Here is a 5,796-nt window from a genome sequence, read left to right as displayed (position 1 = left end):
CCCTCGGAAAAAGTCTCTAAGGTCGTCGGAAATGTAATTTATTTGGCGGGAAAACTTTGCGCCAACTTTAGTAACGACAAAAAACATTTTAGTCGGAAATAAGATGATTATTTCCGAGGGGCTACTCATTTTGTCGGAATTGTTTGACTATTTCCGAGGAGCTTCTCTTTCCCTCGGAATTGTTTGACTATTTCTGAGGAGCTTCTCATTACGTCGAAATTATTTGACTATTTTTGAGGGGTTTCTCATTTCCATCGGATTTTTCTATGAACAAAATTGAGTTTTTATTATTACTTTGTATTTTATAATTCAAAATTCACTCATTGTATTCATATAGGGTCAAGGAGTGTAGCTCTAAAAAATCATCAAAATCGGAGTTAAAATAACCGTTAAATCGTGATTTTTCGTTTATGACCGTCGAAAAGTTTTGTCCCGTTACTAGATCTCTGGATGTTTGTTTTTTTCGATTTTTGGCATATATGATCTGGAAGTATAAACAAACAAGTTTGATGGTTTGATCGTTGAAACTAGTTTCGTAAAATGTGTATGCCATCAAAACAATATAATCACTAACAATTAAGAGTTTATTTATACTTTCGTTAAATATAACATAAGATTTTGTGGTATCCACTAGTGTAAATATTTTAAATTGAAGATCAAATTCATTCATTGTATTCATATAGGGTCAAGGAGTGTAGCTCTAAAAAATCATCAAAATCGGAGTTAGAATAACCGTTAAATCATGATTTTTCATTTATAACCGTCGAAAAGTTTTGTCCCGTTACTAGATCTCTGAATGTTTGTTTTTTGCGATTTTGGGGGTATATGATCTTGAAGTATATACAAACAAGTTTGACGGTTGGATCGTTAAAACTAGTTTCGTAGAATGCGTATGCCACCAAAACAATATATTCACTAACAATTAAAAGTTTATTTATACTTTCGTTAAATATAACATAAGATTTTGTGGTATCCACTAGTGTAAATATTTTAAATTGAAGATCAAATTCATTCATCGTATTCATATAGGGTCAAGGAGTGTAGCTCTAAAAAATCATCAAAATCGGAATTAGAATAACCGTTAAATCGTGATTTTTCATTTATAACCGTCGAAAAGTTTTTTCCCGTTACTAGGTCTCTGAATGTTTGTTTTTTGCGATTTTTGGGGTATACGATCTTGAAGTATATACAAACAAGTTTGACGGTTGGATCATTGAAACTAGTTTCGTAGAATGCGTATGCCACCAAAACAATATATTCACTAACAATTAAGAGTTTATTTATACTTTTGTTAAATATAACATAAGATTTTGTGGTATCCACTAGTGTAAATATTTTAAATTGAAGATCAAATTCAGTCATTGTATTCATATAGGGTCAAGGAGTGTAGCTGTAAAAAATCATCAAAATCGGAGTTAGAATAACCGCTAAATCGTGATTTTTCATTTATAACCGTCGAAAAGTTTTGTCCCGTTACTAGATCTCTGAATGTTTGTTTTTTTCGATTTTTGGGGTATACGATCTTGAAGTATATATAAACAAGTTTGACGGTTGGATCGTTGAAACTAGTTTTGTAGAATGCGTATGCCATCTAAACCTGAGGAGATTTTTCATAGTATTTTTCTTATTTTAAAATTTATTTGTTATGACATTTTTTTGAGGGATGAAAAATTACTCCCGCTCTAGGGCTGCTTAAAAATTGAAGCGAGGGGCCAAACTCAGCAGACCAAAGTATAAGCGGCAAGTTCTAGCGCCCAAACGAAAACGAAAATGTGATAAATTTTCAATTTTTATCGCGTTAGGGTTTCCCAAGTTGTCAATTACCCAAAGAAAATCATACGACTCTAATTATTCTCTCTACTCTTTTGCCTCTGCTAGAACTCCATCGTCCCCTACCAACACCGATTCCAAATCCCCATCATCCAGCCCAACACCTTCATCTCCTCTGTCTCAATTTTGGTCAAAATGCCCAGTCTACTCCTATTTTGCCCAAAATCGAGCAAGACTTCCTATAATCAGAGCTGCCTGTGAGGTTTTGTTATCTCGCTCTTCAGACTCAAGTCGGCGGCCGTAGAGATCCCCCCTCTATCTTCTTCACTTCTTGAGTTTCTTGAGGTCCGTATCTCCATCCCTTGTTATTATTTTTAGCTTTTGTAGCTGTTTAAATGTTTATGGCTTTAAAGGCTTTTGGAAAACTTCATGTGGATTTTTAGGTGTTTTATTTTCTAACGATGTTTTACAAGACCTCGACCTCGGATAAGTCTATCAATTCTCTCTTTGATTTATAAAGTTTGAGTAGGTATGTGGAAATTATTGTGTGTTAAGATATGACGTTTGGTATTCAATTGACTGGTTTCTGGGATTTGTTTTATAATAGGCTTTGTGGGTTGGATTTTCCGTTTCACTATGGCTGGGTTATAGTGTGAGAAGTGAGGGCTCATTTTGTAATAGAATAGCTAATAGGCTGACTCAATTTGCTTTGAGCAATAATCTTTCCCGTTTCTGGTTTGGGGAGACCCCTGCTTTGATTCAGAATCTCTTGTTTGAGGAGTGTAATCCTGTACTTTGATTAATGATTGTCTTTCTTCTTTAAAAAAAAAAGTGGGAGAAAGTGAGGGAAGGGTGAGGATGCACTTATAGATTTTTAGGTCTGGGTTCTGTTTTTCTTCTTTATTTTGTGTGACTTTTGTCAAAGTTAAGCCCACACTAATTTTTCTGTCATTGTTGTCTTGTGGATGTTCTGATTTTGCAGACTATCCTTCACATGCAAGAAGGCAGAAGTAAGGTGAAGATGTGGTGCATATCTTAAAGGTTTCTTTGGATGACTTGTATAATGGCAAACCAAAGAAATTCTCTCTCTCTCTCTCTCTCTCTCCCCGAATATTTTGTGTCTGAAATGCAAAGGTTATGCCTCTATTTGTCACTCTGTTTACTTGTATTTAACTTTAGGCAGTGGCTTACAGTGATGTGGTGCTCTTTACTGGTTTTTTTTGTTCAATCTAATTGCTACTCACAACAGCTACATTGTATTAGTATTAGTTCTGTATGGGAAATCAAGCAGAATATGGTTGACATGGCTGCTGATCGTGGGTGCTACATTGATTAGAGTATAATATGAATATTCTCTGCACTTCTATGTTTGGTCTAAGGTAAGAACATTTATCAATCAATGTGACATTTATGGATTCTTCGGATAGTCAATTAATATATATTTATATCCTCTTTTGTTTCTTCTATAATTTTATCTTTCTCCAATAAAGCTTCTCTATTTCTTATTCTCATCTATGTCAGTTTCAAGAACATTGTGAAAAATACCACAAACTTATTATTTATATAGAGCAATTGACAGGTTAAGGTTCATTCATCCAACTTCTCCATAATGTTAACTTCTAAATGCAGGCTGCTATAGAGTAATATAATTCATTTATTTACTTTTTGGAATAATTCTTAGTATTGTTGGAGCACAATCCAAAGATTTGTATTACTGTTGGAGTCATTACATAAATATTAATTGCAAGATTTGTATTGGGCCATGAGCTGTTTGTTTGGTGCTACTTAGTATTGAGCAAGAACATTGTATTGTTAACTTCTTAATTATGAAGAGTTATGTTAAATGACTTAGAGCAATACTTGAGTGAAATGGTGAGAACAATAAAATAATCTCTATTCTTTTCTTGTTTTGATTTATCTACAAATTGTGGTTTTACCAACTGCTTGAGTTTAATTTGTGGTACCCAGCTAGCTACATTCTGGACGAAGACATCCGTTGTGCACATAAACTCCTTTTGGTTTATGAGATAGTTTGGGCTCTGAGTTAAGGAAGGTGAGTTAAGCGTGCAATTTGACTATAGAAGTTCTTAAAATGTTGAATGAATCTGCCTGATATTGTTTCAGAGATGGGCTTTGAGTTTTGATTTGTTAGTCTTCTCTCTCTCTCTCTCTCTCTCTCTCTCTCTATTATTGATGGGCTGTGTTTTCCATCCTACAGGTGTTAGAGATGATGAGTACAAACCTTGGGGTTACAAAGGGCATAAATCCTGTACATTATTAGTTGAAGATGACTGAACGACAAGATTAGTTGTGTTAGTTTGCCATAAAGCATGTACATTATTGTTATATGAGAATAAATGAGACGCTACTATATTTAGGGAGCCTTGTTTTATCAAGGCTATGTATTGCACAATGAATTTTTATTTCTTTATGATGATATTTAGTGTTTTCAATTGTTTTGCTTTTATATACCATTTAATAGGAATTTTTTACAATGAATTTACATTGTTAGAAATAAATTTGTTGGTTGAATATAATGTTTTAGACCACTTGTTCGTCGAAAATATTTGTTGACAAGATTAATCTATTTGCGACAAATTTTGTGATGATTAAATGTGGTTGAAAATATATATTTCCGATGAGATATTATATATTTTCCACAAACTCTTTTGGTCAGTAATGATAATTGTGATGAAATCTAGCCATTGCAAATAATATATCATTGGAAAACGTATTTTCGACAACACTCATTGGTCGAAAATATAATTCGCGAAATCTTGATAAAAAAAAATTATTTCCGACAATCTTATAAGTAATTGCGACTACATGTACGAGTCGGAAATAAATATGCATGCTCGTTTTAAAAATTCATTTCCGATAGAAATTTAAGCAGCAGCTACGAAATATGGGGGTTGGAAATACATTATTTGCGACGGAATGGTCGAAAAAGAAGTATTTCCAACCAGCGTTTTACCGACGACTTTCGACGGATTTTTTCCGTCATAAAAGAGTATTTCCGACGGCAAAAAGCTTTTTTCGACAAAACAAAGCCCTCGCTAAAGGGGTTCTGTTTTGTAGTGTTTTGGGCTCGATCCGAAATCAATAGGTGTTCCAAATTGGACAATTCAAGTTCAACGGCAGTTCGTTCCTAATTGGAGTGGTTGGTGTATTCCATACTTGTAGCGATTGGATTTCACTCAAAACTCACCAAAAGACTCCTCCCACCATATAATGATGTTGCCCAAGTTTTGGGCTCGATCCGAAATCAATAGGTGTTCCAAATTGGACAATTCAAGTTCAACGCCAGTTCGTTCCTAATTGGATTGGCTGGTGTATTCCATACTTCTAGTGATTGGATTTCACTCAAAACTCACCAAATGACTACTCCCACCGTATAATGATGTTGCCCAAGTTTTGGGCTCGATCCGAAATCAATTGGTGTTCCAAATTGGACAATTCAAGTTCAACGGCAGTTCGTTCCTAATTGGATTGGTTGGTGTATTCCATACTTCTAGCGATTGGATTTCACTCAAAACTCACCAAATGACTCCTCCCACCATATTATCATGTTACCCAAGTTTGGGGCTCGATCCGAAATCAATAGCTGTGAGAAATTGGACAATTCAAGTTCAACGGCAGTTCGTTCCTAATTGGAGTGGTTGGTGTATTCCATACTTCTAGCGATTGGATTTCACTCAAAACCCACCAAATGACTCCTCCCACCATATTATGATGTTGCCCAAGTTTTGGGCTCGATCCAAATTCAATAGGAGTGAGAAATTGGTCAATTCAATTTCAACGACAGTTCTTTCCTAATTGGAGTGGTTGGTGTATTCCATACTTCTAGCGACTGGATTTCACTCAAAACTCACCAAATGACTCCTCCCACCATATTATGATGTTGCCCAAGTTTTGGGCTCGATCCGAAATCAATAGGGGTTCCAAATTGGACAATTCAAGTTCCACGGCAGTTCGTTCCTAATTGGATTGGTTGGTGTATTCCATACTTCTAGCGATTGGATTTCA

General features: G+C 35.0%; 1 long non-coding RNA gene across 3 annotated transcripts; it reads left to right on the top strand.

Annotated features, from left to right (window-relative positions):
- Positions 1-1,689: 1,689 nt before the first annotated feature.
- On the top strand, positions 1,690-4,223 carry LOC148294221 (uncharacterized). 3 transcript variants are annotated; one of them, XR_015835719.1, is made up of 5 exons: positions 1,691-2,115; positions 2,753-2,904; positions 3,040-3,149; positions 3,739-3,823; positions 3,989-4,223. It is a non-coding gene; the product is annotated as an uncharacterized LOC148294221 (long non-coding RNA). The 3 variants fall into 3 exon arrangements; XR_015835718.1 differs by having other exon boundaries at positions 1,693-2,115; positions 3,034-3,149; XR_015835717.1 differs by having other exon boundaries at positions 1,690-2,115; positions 2,753-3,149.
- The last annotated feature ends 1,573 nt before the right edge of the window (positions 4,224-5,796 follow it).

The sequence above is a fragment of the Prunus avium genome, chromosome 5 (genome assembly GCF_965620075.1).
Source record: "Prunus avium chromosome 5, drPruAviu1.hap1.1, whole genome shotgun sequence".
NCBI lineage: Eukaryota > Viridiplantae > Streptophyta > Magnoliopsida > Rosales > Rosaceae > Prunus > Prunus avium.
Note: the sequence above shows the minus strand (reverse complement) of the source record. Positions and strands in the feature narration are given on the sequence as shown.